The sequence below is a fragment of the Mastomys coucha genome, unplaced genomic scaffold (genome assembly GCF_008632895.1).
Source record: "Mastomys coucha isolate ucsf_1 unplaced genomic scaffold, UCSF_Mcou_1 pScaffold21, whole genome shotgun sequence".
Lineage (NCBI taxonomy): Eukaryota > Metazoa > Chordata > Mammalia > Rodentia > Muridae > Mastomys > Mastomys coucha.
Window position 1 is genome coordinate 52780647 of NW_022196904.1, and position 19506 is coordinate 52800152.

A 19506-nucleotide genomic window follows, 5' to 3' on the forward strand; every position below is an offset into this window, starting at 1 on the left:
GATAGAAAATAGATACTTTTATAGGGCAATATAGTGGTTAAACCAAAAGGAACAGTTGATACTAAGAAATTGATAAAAGCAGGAAAACCATGTAAAATGTAGTAGAAACTTAAGGCAGAAAAATAGGAGCATAAAGACCAAGGAATGAGAGGCAACTTAGAATATAGCCATAAAGAGTATTGTTAATAATGCCATATGGAGTTGAATTTAATATGTAGCATCTGCCTTGTACTTTAATGTCACTACATGCCATGATAACTTGCCATAAGTAATCACTGAATTTTCTAAACCTGAGAATTGTGAGAAGTAAACCAATCTAACTCTTCTAGAAATATTATACTATTGAATAATATAATCAATATTTCATTTAGTGTCCCATGGTTCTAATTAAAAGCAAGTTATTGGATCTTATTAATTTCTAAAAGCCAGTACATTTATTCTATGTAGAGAGAAAATCAGAGTCAAAATTTGGCTAATATTTGAGAGAAGGTATAGAAGGTGAGTCTGATGCTAAGGTCCTGTTCCCTAATTGGTTCTTGATACATCAATAAAGATAGCCAGTGATCAATGACTGAGGACTGGGTGGGATACTTGGAGTTGCATCAGTAGGTACTGATAGGACCAAAAGAACTTGGAGGAAGAAGGAGAAATAGCAGCAGGAGATATAGCCAATCAGCCATGTGAGTTTTTAGTTGGTATGGCCAATGGACAGTCTATCCAATTTTGCCTCTTATGGTAGGAGAAGTCTAGGAGTGCCCAGTCATTGAGTTAGCAAAGACATTTTAAGATTAACTGGCATGTGTGTATGTTGTTTTTTATTCATGGATACAAGGGAATCTGGGTGGGGACTGGTAACACTTTCTGCCCAAAGCTTAAAGTGAGGTAGCAAAATCAAGGTGCTTCAAGAAGATTCATTGGTAAGTAGAAGCTATAAAAGGAATAAAATCAATTTTTGATCCTCTATCATAGGTGAAAAGCATAAATAAAGTTGTTTTGGAGGAATGCTCTGAAATTGTTTATTTTCAAATACAAATCTTTGTTATCACCAAAATGGCTTAACTGAATTATGAATCAAACAAGGGATTGCTTTTTAAGTACCAGTTAAATGAAGGTTCTTAGATCTTTTTAGAGTAAAAATAAATATTACTAAGATTATATCTGTATTAGTATGGAAAGACCTATGATTTCACTGTGGGAATCTTGTGCTTGTACAGCTTTCATTAATCTGTGCCTATGTACATCTTTGCATATAGACTGTGGATGCTAGAAGCTACTGATCAGGAAGTTTCTCAATGAGTTTTTCACTATACTACTGACACATGGTCTTTTGCTTTGCTTTAAGACTGTTGATTATTCTAGGATGAATCACAAATGAGTTTCACAGTTGTGGCTGTTTCTACTGTACCAGAAAAAAATGTTTAGAAATGAACTCTAGTATTTATAACACATTTTGAAAGAGGGAAGAGAAAGATTTTAATATCCAGAAGATCATGCAGTTGGTTTTTAGATTGGATCACCTAATAATGTCAGAAGTTGCATCCATAAGTCTCACAAACATGAATGACTGCTTAAAAATGGGCTAAAAGATAAGGGCAATAAGTCCTCAATGCTACACAAATATTTATCACCTACTGAGTAATTCTGAGAGCAGGAGATCATTTCAAGCATTCATAGTAATGCTGAGATCATTCCAAGACAGAAGCATATAAATTGGTTATCCATTACCAAATGGTTAGCTATAAAAACATGAATAAAATGCAAATTTTAGCTCCTAGGAACAAAACCCAAAGATTTGTAAAAATGAGAAACCATGTACTGATAAGTTGACCCAACTCTATTGGAAGATCTTAAATCCAAACAATTTTTCTAAAAAGTATTATTGAAGTGCTTAAAATATAAAGGCCCACAGTTGGATAGATAGTGAATGAAAGAATTGCAAGAATTAGTTAATGCAGTGATAATAATAGAAATATCTTGTATAAATAAAGACATCAAAGACTAAAAAGGAAAATATTAAGTATTTTATGATGTGACAGTAGTTTTTATTGCCTAGTAAAGTGCAATGCAATACATCTGCTTGGGAAAATATCTAAGGCAACTGAATGGCAACAAAACACACATATTTAAAAATGCATTCTATCCAGTAATAATAATAAATATGGTCACTTAGTTACATGCCAAGTCACACACACTGAGGGTTTTTTCTGTCTCCTATGATGAGGATTTTTCTTCCTCTTATTGATGATAATAATGCTAGCTACTATTTACATAAAACCATTATAAAAATTTCCATAAAGGAAATTGGCACGGAAGAGGAATAACCAAGAATGTTTAGAATTTATGTTAATTGATAATTCAAACTGAAGATAATCCAAGACATTTGTACATTATAATGATGCATCAATTTTGAAAATACCTCTTACATTATAATAGGACAAATTTGTTATTCAGCATCACAATTAAAATTTGAGCACCTTGAAGTCACTTAAGACTAATAATCTGAGTACCAAGCTTATTGTTTAACCTAACCTTTAAAGAACAATTCAATAAGAAACTTACTTGCTTTGAATTGACCATGTAATTGGCTATTTTTTTTTTCGAGACAGGGTTTCTCTGTGTAGCTCTGGCTGTCTTGGAACTCACTCTGTAGACCAATCTGGCCTCAAACTCAGAAATCTGCCTGCCTCTGCCTCCAAAGTGCTGGGATTAAAGGCATGCACCACCACTACTCGGCTGTAATCAACTATTGAAAATTAACAATAACTTACAAATAACTTTAACTTCAAACTATATATTCTCCATGACCTTGATCCAAAATAATTCAATTTATTCTTTTAAATGCAAGAAATGAGAAACATATTGAAAGCAACCTCAAAAATAAATATGTACAAGTGTTAGAGACACATACAGGTATTGCTTGATATTATTCATTTGATTATTACTAAGATTAATTGGACTCAATTGGAGTCCTTGCAAAATTTCTTGTAAAATACATATGAATGTGTGATGTAATCAGAGTCAACTATTTCAAATGGTTAATCAGAAAGCTGGTTTGATATACTTGGCTTGTTGGAAAATGTGCCCAAGAGAAATCATGTCTGGAGCCTTCATTAATTTCATGACATATTTATCATCCATTATATTCATTCTCCATTTAAATGTCTTTATCCTCTTTTCCTAATTATGTAAAATGTGTTTTAGTAGTATGGGGATGTGTCCAATTTACATGTTTTAATTTATATATTTTTCCATTAAAACCCATTATAATTTTGTTTTTAGTTTCATATGTATTTGAGATTTCAGGTGAAGAAACTCTGACAATTTCTCCTGTAATATGCTGGGAGGCTGATAAAGAAAACATTGTAAATGTTCACATAAAACATATTTCAAAAGGAGCATTTTATGCAATAAGTATCAGCACAGTAAAGCTTACACTTTTAGATAAACATTGTGCTATGTTTTAAATAGAATATCTTGGAATGAAATCAAAGCAGAGGATAAAGTCTGTTAGTTTGGAATAGATTAAAGAAAAATGTCAGGAAGAATAGGAAACTACAGTAGAACTATGCATTTATATGAGAGGGAACATGATTATTTATTAGGAAAATATTAGCATGGAGAAGATGAGCCAGAATTCCAGATGAGCAGATACAGATGATAAGGAATGTGAAGGAAGTTGAATAGTTTGAACAAGTTAGTCTTCAGAAATTCATGTGTTCTGCCTCCCATAAGCCTGTAATAACCTAGACAGTTTTACAGGCAAGCCTTGACCTAGATGTCAAAGACAAGGTGCTTGTACTTAATTTTCATTCATTTTCAAATTTCCTTTGTTCATGGATCAATATGTCTCAGTAATGTGTTTTCCTCTTTAAAGAGTATAAGAAGTTTTATGTCTAACACTCTGACAATTGAAACCGCATGAAATTTCAGTATACACACTTTCATAGTATATAATAAGAGAGGTCTAGAGAAATGCTGTAAATTATCCCTACTTATGAGTAGTAAAGAAAATATCAAGGCTAGAATTTCTTATCTAATCTTCTGTGTTTCCCTTTTTAACAGCAAAGTGTAAATTGATTATGTAGAATCTGACTCATGAATGCATGCATTCTTAGTTCTAAAAAGTTTTTATGTGGCCATTATCATTTCCTTATTTTTCTTTATAAACATCTATATTCATTATAGAATAGAATTATTATATATCAGTTTCTATAAAGACTTGTACATTACATAGCAAACATGTTTTCAAACTGTATATGTTTCTATTCCTATACTATTCCTACACAACAGATTGTTTTATGACTATTCAATATTACTTGATCACCAATATTTGGATATTTCTATCATTATTATGGACATGCTATCACATTTGACAAGTCAAGTGTGATTTTGGAAACAAAATATTGGATTATTTATCCACCTACATTGTGTTCTGTTTACTTGAAAAGAGTTATAATATTAAATCAAAGTGAGTAAATTATGACACTCAAAAAGTGGTCATGATGGTAGAGTTTCAACTAAAGTAAACACAACATCTCAAATGGAAATTTTATATGAAGAAAGAATTGGTAATTTGTAGAGGCATTTTGGATAAATACTTGCTCTATAAAGTTTTCTTTTATGTTTTCTTGAGTTTCATTAAGGTAACAGAAACATGAAGTATAAGGTAAAATGTAATCTGATCACAATTTGTCAGATTATGCCTAACAATATCCTAAGCCAACATGGTGAACATGGAAATGACATGTTATAAACTTAGGATTTGTGTTCATAGGCTTTGTAAAACATCAGACATTTATTTTATAATAAGATAAGGAATTTAATGTAAACTTGTGTTGTATGTACATTTGGTTTAATACATAAATAAGTAGTTTATTAAAATAGTATGTAAATAACAGCTATCATCTGATACAATTCATTGGGTGGATTGTTGACTTAACCAGTTTTGACCACTTGAAAATATTTGATCACTGAGTTGAAGAAGCCAATACAGTACAACATTAAAAAAACTAAATTTAAAATACATACTCAGAATTTATCTGCGACTGAGAAAATGGATTCTCCTCATGATTTCCATCATTTTTACTCTCTCTACATTTCCAACATTGCTGCAAATTGTATGTGAATGGTACCCAAATATACTTTTACAGTATATTATTTATCTTCAGAATCATACTGTTTTGACATACTGCTTTCAAAGGGAAAATTAAATTATTGGTAAGTGTATCACTGGGATTGCCATCTTGATTTTTTAAATATTTTTTATGTTTATCCAAGCCATGATGTAAAACATTGTTTCAGCCATACATTTTTCCAACAAGGATGCCAAGTACTAATAGGTAATCAAAGCAATCAATAAATATTTACTCAGTTTGACTCAAATCTCCAAAACCAGGACACTATCTGAATCTGCCCACTTTGAATGAGATGAACTTTTAAATTATCTCTTTGTGAGTTTCACATGACGTATTTTTATGATTGTGACCTCTTCCGATAATCCATTTTAATGCAAACCCCCCATGTACTCACACAACTTTTGTATTTTGGCATTATTACTTCCAGACAAATTTGTGTTGCTCACATATTTTCAAGTGTGGTTTCTTTGCAAGATGGTGGCTAACATAAGTTCTTAGGGAAAATTATATGGCTGATTTCTGTCACTGACAACCTGCACGTTAAGTGTGGAATTTTTTTGTATTGAATTCTACTTTGTTTGCTAGCATTTTTTTTATCTGAATAAACCCTTTCCTCCACCCAATCCCCCAAAATGAAGAACCCTTACATTCTTCTAAAGGTCTCAAATACTAGTACAGCATAATAAGGACCTGTGTTATCATGTCAACGGGTCAAAAAAAGAATTTATTATTTAACCCACATTGAGTATTATTTAAATAACCATGATGAGAAGCCAAAATGCCTGATGATAAGTATGCTCTGTTTTCATGGTGACACCTAAGTCTATCCACTTGATTTCCTCTGTTTCTTTTGCCATGGAAGAAATCAATAGGAATCTTGATATTTTACCCAATATTTGTCTTCAAGTTAAGATTGAATGCAACCTGATGAATCTGGATGAGGAAATTGGTTTGTCCTTTACAAGAAAGGAACTTATTCCTAATTACTACTGTACAAATCAGAGAAGATATTTGATTGTACTTACGGGATCCAAGTGGTTATTATCTACCAGAGGTGGACCTTTCTTGTACAGCTCCAGAACTCCAGAGGTAAGTCTTTGTGGGTTAATTTTAGCGTAATACTTTCTCATTTTTGTCTGACTTTCTGAGTACCAAGGCAGGATAAAGGCAGAGATTATGTCTATTCTGATCTATCAGGCATTAAGACTGAGACACTTATTGTGACAAACACAACAACTTTATTACAAAGGGTAACCAACACGGCAGTAATGTAAAATGTTTTACCAGAAGACTTAGTTTATCTGTACTTGTTTAGTGAATCAAAAGGAATAGGATATGCTGTTAAAAATAAGGTCAAGAATAAACAACTTATAATAAACACTCTCAGGATTTGTTCTATCAAGTAGATCTTTGAGCACTATGCATTCCTTCTTCATGCTGTTGCTTATGATCCATGTCTTTCAGCTTTACTGTGGTAATTTTGTTCTCCATCTGAGTGTCAGTGAACAATTTCTTCATCTCTATCAGAAATCACCAAAGGATACATCTCTACCACTAACCATGGTGATGCTAATGGTTCACCTAGGATGGAACTGGTTGGGAGTGATCTTTACAGATGATAAGCATGGATTTCAATTCCTTTCTGAGTTGAAAAGAGAACTGCTAAGGAACCCTGTCTGTTTATCATTTGTAACTACTATTGAAGGAAGTTCAAAGTTATACTCTAAAGTTCTTCTGAAGTACTATAACCAAATTATTATGTCATCAGCAAAAGTTGTGATAGTTTATGGAAACAAAGATTCTCCTGGCCATGTTACCTTCATGTTGTGGTATTCTGAAAACATTTGGAGACTCTGGATCAGTGAGTCACAATTTGATATGATCACAATTATAAGAGATTTCCTGCTTAAATCCACCCCAGGTGCACTCATTTTTTTCACACCAGCATTCTGAGATGTCTGGTTTTAAACAATTTATGTAGATAATACGCCCTTCAAACTACAGTAATGAAAGTTCATTTGCTAAGCTATGGTGGACTCATTTTAAGTGTTCTTTGTCACGATCAAATTGTAAGAACCTGAAGAATTATGCAACCAAAACTGTATTTAAATGGTTACTCACATCACCCCTTGGAATGTCCATGAGTGATACATGTTATAACTTATACATTGCTGTGTATGCTGTTGGCTACTCCCTCCATGAGCTACTTCAGCATCAAGTAGACACATTGTCAAAGAATGGTGGGAAGGAACTGGAGTTTGACTTTTGATAGGTAATGGGATGTATATTATAGGTGGAACCATAAGGTGCAAAGCCATGTAAATAAGTAACTATTCTAAGTGCATTTATCTTTGTAGTCTGTCATTGCATATGAGCCAGATAATATTGGTGTCATAAATTATGGCAAAAGCCAGCACACTAGTCAGCATTTCATAATCTAAGTAATAAAATTTTGTCCAAATATTTCAGCTACACATACATCTCGTTTTAACATTTGAAATTATTTTCTCAAGAAATTCTAAAGTATGAATAATAAAATGACTTGTCTTTCATAGAATGAAACCTTGCTGATCAAGGTAATGAATAATATCAAGTACCCTTAACACATTTTGAACTATTAAGGATTTCAATTTTCTAGTTTATGTTCAAATAACACTGTTGGCAGAAAAAGGTAGAGGGTGTATCAGTACTCTCTAAATATATAATTCAGATATGCATGAGTTAGGGCATCTAAACCAGCAGAAAAATAGTAATTGAAAACCGTATTGAAACTTTATATCTAAAAGGAATTTATGTTCTTTTTTACTGATGAGTACTCATGGTAAAGCTAGATCTTAAGAGAGGATAATGAAAATTATGGGCATTCCAAACTTTATAATTTCTCTGCTAATACAGAGGCACAGTTGAAACTAAAATGACAAATGTGTTTTAGGTATTCCCTTTTTTTCAAGAACATACAGTTTGTAAATCCAGCTGGAGACCTAGTAATCATGAACCAGAATTTAAAACAGGATGCAGAGTATGATAGTTTCTATATCACGGATTTTCAAAAACAATATGAATTTAAAATGAAAATAGGAAGATTTTTCTGGTCATTCTCCAAATAGCCAACAATTGTATATATCTGATGAAATGATAGAATGGGTTACAGATATCAATCAGGTAATTTAGTCTTCATTTTAAGGTTTTCCATGTAGCACAATTACCTAAAATCTTGTATACTTTTCCTTCTCTGTGGTACAATATTTTTGACATTTCCTCATTTACTGACTAAATTTTTACTATTTTTGATATCCTCATTTTCTCTCTCTTACTCTTACCCTCTCTTCCAGTTTTTTCCACAATGTATAAATCAACATATATTCATATGTTTTAACTGTAAAATTAAAAATACTTTTAATATGGTAAATATATTTAAAATGTTTTTTCAGAGGCTGTAAGTTGTTTACCACTGAGAATGCTTCCATTATGTTAAAGAGTCTGTATTCTATAATAGATCTGATTTTTTTCTTAGACTCTATCCTCAATATGCAGTGTGCCTTGAAGACCAGGACACAGAAAACCCCCCCAGGAAGGAGAGGCTGCCTGCTGTTTGATTGTCACCCCTGCCCAGAAAATGAAATTTCTAACTTGACAAGAATATGTTTTATCAAAATAATAAGCTTTCTTATTTCCTCCATATTCACATGGCTCTCAAAAGTCTTTTGGGAAAAGGTAAAGATATATCTCATTTCAAAGTAAGGAGCATCAGTAACACTGTTATCAGAAATTATAAACTACCTCTCAGTTGAACTTTTTCTCATCATTCTAAAAACAATGAAAACAATGTTCTCTCCTGGATATTTCTTTTGAATTTTAAAGATTACTTTATTATCTCATGTTTGTACTTTTTAATTTTATTAAAATATCAAAGCTATATATCTTAATTAGTTTTCCATTGCTGTGAAGACACACCATCACCAACACAGCTCTTATGAAGGACAACGTTTATTTGGAGCTGGCTTACAGGTTCAGAGGTTCGGTACATTAATATCAGTGCAGGAGTATATCAGCTTCCAGGCAGACATGGCACAACAGGAGCTGAGGGTTCTACATCTTGTTCCGAAGGTAAACAGAAGAATACTGGCTCTTCTGCAGCCTGTAAGAGAAGCATCTCAAAGCATATTCCCCCAGTGACATAGTTTTTTCTAACAAGGGTACCCCTCCTTATACTGCCACACACTGAGCCAATCATATGGGCCAAACCACCACACTATGTATTTTTCCTAGTGATCCAAAGTTTTGTTAACAATGAATAGATTTTAAATGGTGTTATGTCATGTTTTAGAAGTATGCATGTTTTCTTTTGCTATGGTAGATCAATATCAAAGAGAACACAATAGTAGGATAAAAGTCTCAAAAACAGCCAAAAGTCAGAAATATACCTGCTCCCACTGTTAGGAGTCCAACACAAACACCAAGCTAACAACTGTAAAATATATGCAGAGCACCTGGTTCAGACCAATGCATGCCAATTGTCAGATGCTTCATTTTCTGTGAGCCCATGTGAGTCCTGCCTATCTCAAATTGTAGAAAATGTTTTTCTGGTGTACTCTATCCTGTGTAGCCTACATTCTTTGATCCTCTCTTCTTCAGGGAGGGACCTGATGGAGATGTCCAATTTAGACTCTCTTGGTATGTCTGTCTGTGGGTTCTTGCACTACTGCAATCTACTGTCCTAGGAAGCTTCTCCAATGATGTCTTTATAGGACACTGGTCTATAAGAATAGCAGAATATTATTTAGAAACCATTTACTTGATTTTTTAAAGACTAGTAAGTAGTATTTTGGATCTACTAGGTCTCTCTGGGATTTTCATTTTCCAAGTTCTGGCCATCCAAGGAGTTTGGACATGGTCTTGTACAGTGGGCCTCAATTTAAATCAGACTTTGGTTGTTTACTTCAACTTGTTATGGGCTACCATTGACACAGCACATCTTGCAGGCAGGACAGAGTGTAGATAGAGGACATTGTTGCGACTGGCAAAATGTCTTGGATTGTATTTCCATACCCTTCACAATACTTATGCCAAAGAGACTAGAATACATGGGTGAAGGCTTGTAGCCCATACTAGCTAGACCTCTCTTTAATCTATAATCTGAATGGAATTTGTCATCAGAAATGGAGCACCACTCCCAGGTTTAAGATGATTAAGTTCTATCCTAGCATCATCTGGGTAGATTGGAGCTTTTCAAGGGACTTTCTTGGCCAAAACTCAGCCAAATATAAGCCACTTATACCACTTTCCAAGTTACCAAAGATGGCAAGAGCAGCCTCTTTAGTCTACATTATGAGAAATCCTTACTAGGGCCATCTTCATAGATTCTAGGAGATTTCTAGTGCACTATATTTAAATATTGCACACCAAATATGCTATAAATCCAACTGCTTCACTCCACACCCACACTTACTCTCTGTAACCCACAGCAGATCACTGCCTGTGCTATCTAATATTGCCACCACCAACAAAAGGGATCTGTTCTGTTTCATCTTCCCAGAAAGACCCAGGCATCTTGACTCAGACCTCCTATTTTCATAGACGTTCTATATCTGCATCTGCATCTGTACATTGTAGTTTTTAATCATCTACTCAACACCTAATGACAACTTTTAAATGAATACTTACCATATTTATATTTATCTCACTCAGGAAGATTCTTGCTAGTTCCATCCATTTGCCAGCAAATTTCATGATGCCATTTTCTTTTCTACAGTTAAGTCATAGTACATTGTATAAACAGCAATTTTGTTTATTCATTCTTGAGTCGAAGTACATCTAGGTTGCTCAAAGTTTCTGGGTACTTTCATGAAAACTACAAAAAACATATTGGAGCTAGTATCTTTGTGGTAGAGTAGAGTATACTTTGATTATATGCATAATGATAGTATAGCTGGGTTTGTTGATAGATCTTTTCCAAAATTTCTGAGAGATTGCCATATTGATTTCTATGGTTGCTCTATAACTTTGCATTCTCATCAGCAATGGGGGCATATTTCCTTTGCTACTCATCCTTGCCTACATGAGGTTTTACTTGTATTATTGATCTTAGCAATTCTGACAGTTATAGAATGGGATATTAAAGAAGTTTTGGGTTGTCTTTCCCTAACTGCTGAAGACACTGAAAAATTTTTCAAGTGATTCACAGGCATTGCAGATTCATCTCTTTAGAATTCTCTGTCTAGTTCTCCACACTGTTTTTAAATTCAATTATTTGGTTTGGTTTTGTTTGTTTTGATATCTATTTTTCTTTGATACAGGATTTCTCTGTATATCCCTGGCTGTCCTGGAACTCACTCTGTAGACCAGGCTGGCCTTAAACTCTGAAATCCACCTGCCTCGGCCTCCCAAGTGCTGGGATTAAAGGCGTGTGCCATCACTTCCTGGCTGATATCTATTTTTATATATTTTATTATCCCTTTCTTGAATGTTGAGTGATGCTTGTGCTGTCCTGTTATCCAGTTGATTGCATCCTTTGCCTTAAAGATAATTTTCAGTTTTATTCAAACCCATTTATATAACTCTTGATGTTAGTCCTTTGCTATTTTGAAAGATATGTCCTGTATCAATGTATTCATGGCTGATACATCTTTTCTTACTATAAGGTTCGTTATATCTTGTTTTATGTTGAGATCTTTGATACATTTTGACATGAGATTTGTGTAGAGTGATGAATATAGATTTATTTATATTCCTCCTGCAGATATCCACAGTGACTCACACCATTTCTTTGGGATGCTTTCTCTTTTCCAGTGTGTATTTCTGGATTGTTTATAAAATATCAGCTGTCCATAGATGTGTAAATATACCTCTTATCTTTAATTTATCCCATGGATCAATGTTGTTGTTTTTTATGCCATTATCATGTGCTGTTTGTTAGTATAGTACTGTAGTGCCACTTGAAATCAGAAATGGTGCTACTCCCAGCAATTCTGTTATTTTCAGCACTTTTTGATATCTTGTGTTTATTATTTTTCATATGAAGTTAGCAAATTTTTTCAAAGTCTGTAAAAATTTATGTTGGCATTTTGATGTGAACAAATTGGTTCAATTATATGAATTGGTTCAATTCACATATTTTATTTTATAGGATGACCATTTTCCTCTGTCAGTTCTACTGATCCAAGACCATGGGAGATCTTTTGATCTTTTGATACTTCTTCAATTTGTTCCCTCAAACCTTTAAATTTTATGCTTTTCATAAAAATCTTTTACTTGCTTGGACAGAGGTCCTTCAGTATTTTTATATTACATGAGGCTATTATGAATAATGTTGTTTCTGTAATTTCTTCTTCAGTCAGTTTTTCAATTGTATATAGTGAAGGTACTGCTTTTATTTAGTTGATCTTGTATCTAGCCACCTTACTCAACATTTTTGTCAGCTCCAGTAGTTTGCCAGTGGAATATTTAGAGTCATATATGTATACAACTATATCATCTGCAAATAAAGATACTTTGACTTAATTCTTTCTGTTTTTAATCTCCTTCAGTGTCTTATTGCCCTAGCAAAATTTTCAAGTACTTTACTGAATACATACTGAAAGAGTTTATTTGTCTTGCTTTTGACTTTTGTGGCAGTGTTTTGAGTTACTGTCCACTTAGTTTCATGTGGACTATAAGCTTGCTGGACATTGCCTTTAGAATGTTCATATAGAATTTATATATGAATATATGTATATATATATATACATACATATATATACATATATACATGTATATATATACATGTATATATGTATATATACGTGTATATGTATATATACTATTTTTATGATGAAGGGATGCTGAATTTTGTAAATTTTTCAGCATCTAATGAAATGATCATGTATGGTTTTTGTCTGGGTATGTATACAGTGAATTGCACCTAATTTTTATTAAATTTGGATCATCTATTCATTTCTGGGTGATGATTACTTGATAATGATGTGTAATCTTTTTGTTTTCTTGGTTTTGATTTGAAAATATTTTATAGAATAATTTCGCATCTATATTTGTAAGAGAGATTGTTCTGTAATCACTTTCTCTATTGAATTCTTATATGGTTGTGTATTAATATAAATATGTCCTTATAAAATGACTTGGGACATGCTCCTTCTGTTTTTACTTTGGGAATTATTTGTGAAATATTGATGTTAACTCTTCTTTGAAAGTTTGATTGAGTTTCTATCAAAAAACATTTAGACATGGGCTTTGTTTTTGTTTCACTAGGGCATATATGTCTGTTTAAATTGTTTATCTGAACATGATTTAACCATTATACGTGTTAATTATCAAGAGGAAATAGGAGGTGAGGGACCCTCTAGAATATACTAGAAACATGAGAGGTAAGAGATGTTCAGGACACAAAGGGAGGGACCACTGGTGAAATTCCCAGTATTAAAGTGGAGAGAGGGAGTTTCCATCTCCAGCAGAAAGACTAGACATGAAGTGGAGTGATGGGATTGTCATCCCACAGTCAAAAACTCTGACCCAGAATTTTTCCTGTCTGAAAGAACTGCAAGGACAAAAATGGAGAAGAGACTGCGAGAAAGGAGGTCCAATGATGGGCCCTATTGGGATCCAGCTCAAGCAGAAGCTCCAAGGCCTGACACAATTACTGATGCTATGATGTGCTTACAGGCAGGAGCCTAGCATTACTGCCCTCCAAGAAGCCCAGCAAACAGCTGAAAGAGTCAAATGCAGATACTTACCAATGGACTGAAGCTGTGGATGCCTGTGGTTAAATTAGTGAAAAGCTGGAAGAAGCTAAAGAGGAGAGAAAACCCATAGGAAGACTAGCAGTCTCAACTAACCCGGACTCCTGAGGTGTCTCAGACACTGAGCCACCAACCAGGCAACATATTCTGTCTAATATGAGACTCCAAACACATATACAGCAGAGCACTACCTTGTCTGGCCTTAGTGAGAGAAGATATGCATAGCCCTTGAGAAACCTGAGGCCCCAGGAAGTGGGAAGGTCTAGTGGGTTGGGAGGGACACATCCTCATGGAGTCAGGGAGAAAGAATGGGATAAAGAACTGTCTGAGAGCAGACTGGAAGGGGAATAATTTCTAGAGTATAAAAAATGATTAAAGAATAGTAATAATAAAAAATGTAATAAAAGTGCTTGAAAAGATTTTCCAAATTTGTGAAGCACTGGTTTTTAATGTATGTTTCTCCAATTCTCTGTCTGTTATTTCCTCTTCTCATTTCTGATTTTATTAATCTGCATATGATCTCTCTGTTCTTTATTTAGTTTGGATAATGGTTTGCCTGTCGTGCTTAATGCATCAAACATTGATACTTTATTTCCTAAATTCTCCTAGTTATTCTCCTTTAAATTTTACTAATTTCAGCCTTAGTTTTGGTAACTTTTTACCATCCATTCTTCTTGGGCATACTTAATACTATTTGTTATAGAACCTTCAGTTGGTGTGTTATGTTTCTAGTATTAGACATCTCCAGTTTCTTATGTAAATACTTAATGCTATGAACTTCTAATAGCTATTTTAATAGCTCTTTCACTGTGTCCCATAAATTTGTGTTTGTTGTGTTGTTGTGTGGTCATTTTCATTGAGTTTTAGAAAGGCATTCATTTCTTCATTTCTATCCTAATCCATTATTTCTATTCATTATGTCATTAAGCTAATATTTGTCCACATTCCATGAGATTGTAAGCTTTTTATTGTTTCTGTTGTTGATGATGTCCATCATTACTGCATGGTAGTCTGATAGCATATAGTTATTTCAATTTTGCTGCATCTTTTGAGACTTGCTTTTCACCAAAATAGGTCCATTTTGTAGAAAGTTCTGTGAGGTGCTAAAAAGAAATATATTCTTTTGTGTTTGGGTGAAATGTTCAATAAATATCTATTAAATTAAATTAATTTATAATATTAGTTAGCTACAGAATTTCTCTGCTTAATTTTTGTCTGGATGGCTCATGAGAGAGAGAGGAGATGAAACTTCCCACTATCAGTATGTTATCATTAATGTGTGGTATGAACAGTATTAATGCTTCTTTTACAAAGGAGGCTTCCATAAGTTTTTGAGCATAGATCTTAATATAACTTAAATGTTATCTTGAATATTCTTCTTTGATAAATATGTATTATCTTTCTCACATCTTTTGATTGATGTTTGTTTGAAGTCTATTTTTTAGATATTAACATGCCTATAGTAGCTTGCATTTAAAATATCTTTGTTTGAAATATTTCTTTTCACCACTTTACCCTGAGGTTAAATGTATTCTTTATGTTGAAGTGCATTTCTCATATGTAGGAAAAGGATGAGTCATGTTTTGCATCTACTTTATTTATCTGTGTCTTTTTATTTTGAAATTAAGACAGCTGGTATTGACAGATATCAAAGACCAATGATTATCTATTCTTGTTATTTTCTTGTGAGTTGTTTTGTTGTTGTCATTTATATTCTTGTAGTTGTTGTTGGTGGTGGTGGTGAAGGAGTGTGTGTGTATATAAACTGCCTTCCTTCTTTTGGATTTGCTTTTATAAATTTTTCTTACTTTGTTGTACTTAAGCCCATTCATTTTGATTTTTCTTTCTAGTTCATATGTATGGCTAAAATTATAATTATACATTATTTAAATTTATCATGAAATATCTTATTTCTCTATTGTGAGTTAATGTTGCGCTGGGTAAAATGCAGCTTGAGATGGAATCTGTCTTTTTTAGAGTCTGCAGACCATCTTCCCAAACCTTTTTGGTATTCACTGTCTCATAAGAAGTCAGATGTGCTTTTACATGCAATTTTAAAAAGGAATGTTTCCTTCTATTATTGTGTTAAATATATTTTTGTGGACTGATCTGGTATGCTCCTTCCTCTACTACAACTATTTCTAGATTGTGTCTTTTCATAATGTCCCAGACTCCCTGAATGTTTTCTCTTGTGAAATTTTTTAGATTTAGTATTGTCTTTGACTGATATATTCATTCCACTTATAGTGCTATAGTGACCTAAATGTCTGTGATTCTCTCTTCAATCACATGTATTCTGTAGTTACTATTTGAATTCTTGCCTTTTTTATTTCCAGCTATTCCCTCAGTTTGTGTTTTCTTTCTTGCATTTCTTTGCTTTTTCACCTCTTACACACTTTTATTTATTTATTGAATTGTTTGTTTGTTTGTTGATCTTCTTTAGGGAATGCATTCATTTCTTTCAATTATTTGTGTTCTAGTGGCTTTCTTAGAAGAACTAGTTGGTTTTTTTCAATGTTTGTTTGTGTTATCCTAGATTTCTTTAAGGGCTTTATTCATATTTTTAAGGACCACTGTAATCTTCCTAACCTATAAACACTATGAAACTTCCTAACCTAAAAATGCATATAAAAGCAAAATAAGTATGCAGAATACCAAATTGATTAGACCAGGAAAGGGGGTACCATTGCCACATAATAATCAAAATACCAAATAGATAGAAAAAAGAAAAAAAGACAACATCTTGTATTTTATCTGTATTGGAAAACAGGATCGGTTATGGTAGGATAGCTGGCTCTTACGGTGATATATTTTCTTCAATGGCATTGTTTGTATTCTTAAGTTGGCATCTAGATATCTCCATGTGATGTGATTATATGTCTACCTACTGGTATATGGCTTTGTCTTGGTGGGATAGGAGCTTTGTTCCACTGTTTCTGCTTCCTTCTGAGATCTTCAGAGTATTTGTTGGCTGAGTGTTGTCTTCTTTACTGGTCTTTTTAGCTAATGTGTTAATGGGCAAGGCTTGCCTGTGTTAGTGGCACATTCATAGGAAGCCAGGGGTGATGGTCTAAAAGATCTACAGGAGACAAGCACCTGGTTGAAATAAAACTTCCACTGTAATTTCTGCTCAAAATTATGTCTGATGTAATAAAGAAAATGGGGAAGGTCTACATACAGACTATCTGATCTTCTGTCAGGTGTGGCCTATGGTTGAGCAGGGAATGTTTCTTCTATATATATTTACGAAAGATTTAAAATACAAAATTTTATAGTAATTGATTATTTTAAATGCCTTGAAACAATTGGAATATTTGAATATTTCTACTCATGAAACTAGACATCACTGTTTGGTAAAATCAAAGAGGAAATACGAAATGAGACAGAATGTTCATCTTACAATACAGAGTATCATTATTGGGAAAAGTGCATCAATTTTTTAGTTTGATCTGTTCGCTCAATTCAATTAAAAGAAAACTGAATATACTCTAGTGTAAATTAAAAGGATATGAGTAGGAGGAGGTCCTAAGCCTCTATTTAGTAAAATCTGCAAATATTTTTTAAGAAATGAATATTTTCTAGAGCATGATATTTCAGTTAAATATTACAACCTTGGGAGCATTGGAAAGTCAATTCTTATAGAAATTAGTAAACCTAACCAAAAAAAATGTGCCCTTCCAATATCAATACAATGAATCATAAATCTGAGGTGATATTTTTGATATGTAGAAAATTTTGTGGTAAGGTTTTCATGTTGTTTCTGCCTTCCTTGATATTATAAGTGCTTTTTGTTGCTTTATGTTAGAGATTATAATACAATTAAGTAATTTCACCATTGCTTATCCATCCTACAAAATTTCCCCAAACTCCTCCTAGTTCTCTTTCAGATCTATGTCCTTTTATTCAATTAATTTGTTACATACAACTATTTTCTAAATAAACATATATTTCAAAATATAACTGACTCAGTCTTATCACATTACGTATATATTTTCAGGGAAGATTATTTTGTTATCTAAATATAATTCGCATGCTCTTCTCTAGGCATGGCAACATTTCCAGCTCTCAATATTCCCTAGCTGTCTTTAGTTCTTTATGCAAGATTGTTGCCTGATTGTCTTTTTTCTTCTCTACTAGGTCTATTTTTTTTATCTAGTTCCTTTTCCCCACCCCACAAACTAAGTGTGCCTTGTATTTTATTTTTTATTATATTTATATCTTACAGTACAGTGATTGCCCACTCCCAGTCCTCCCTCCCACAACTCCTCATCCCATTCCTCCTCCACCCTGTCTCTGAGAGGATATTCCCCTACCACTTAGACTCCAACCTTACTGTGGCCCTAGTCTGTCAAGGATTAGGTGCATTTTCTCCCAAGTAGGCTTGGCCAGGCAATTCTCTGCTATATGTTTGTTAGGAGCCTCAGACCAGCTTGAATACACTGCCTGGTTGGTGGTTCACTGTCTGGGAGCTCCCAGGGGTCTGTGTTAGTTGAGACTGGTGGTCATCCTATGGGTTCCTTTGTGGCTTTTTTCCATTCTTTCTCTTATTCAACCCATAGCAGTCTCCAACTTCAGTCCAATGGCTGAGTAGCTGCCTCTGTCTCAGTCAGCTGCTTATTGGGCCTCTCCAAGAACAACCATGGTAGACTCCTGTCTGTAAGTACATCATAGCATCAATAATAGAGTCTGTGATGGTTTGTATAAACTTGGCCCAAGGAATGACACTACTAGAAGGTACAGCCCTGTTGGAGTAGGTGTGGCCTTGTTGGAGTAGGTGTGTCACTGTGGATATGGGCTTTAAGATCCTCATCCTAGCCCCCTGGAGACCAATATTCTGCTAGCAGCCTTCAGATGAATGAAGTCTTAGAACTCTCAGCTCATCCTGCACCATGCCTGCCTGGAAGTTGTCATGTTCCCACCTTAATGTTAATGGACTGAGCCTCTAACCCTGTAAGCCAGTTCCAATTAAATGTTGTCCTTCTAAGAGTTGCCTGGGTCATGGTGTCTGTTCATAGCAGTAAAACCCTAAGACACTGTCAGACCTTGGTGTCTCCTGATGAGTTGTGTCCCCATTAGGCTTGTAACTGGACCACCTATCCCTGAGTCTTTTCTCCATATTGTTTCTGCATTTCTTTTAGAAAAGTACAATTCTGGGTCAGATATTTTGACTGGATATTGTTAACAACATTCCTCCTCTTGAGGCTCTGTCTACTGGAGGTGGATTCTTTGAGGTCCAGAGAATTCTTTTCTGACCATTGAGTATTTCATATATCAGGTCACTCCCATTGGGTCCTGAGAGTCTCTCACCTCAAAGGTCTGTGGTATTTTTAGAGTCTCACCTTGTGAGGCTGCATATTTCCATTTATTCTGCTGGCCCTCTGGGCTTCTTTCCTGCTCCCCCATACATGGTCCTGTTCCCCACACCCAAATCCCTCTCTCTCTCTGCCTGCTGTGATTACTTTCTTCCCTCTGCTGAGAGGGATTGAAGTATCCTTACTTGGTCATTTCAGTTGTTAAACTTCTTAAATTCTGTGGGTTGTATTCTAGGTATTTTGTACTTTTTGGCTAATATACACTTATTAGTGAGTATATACCATGCATATCCTATGGAGTCTGGGTTACCTCACTCAAGATGATAT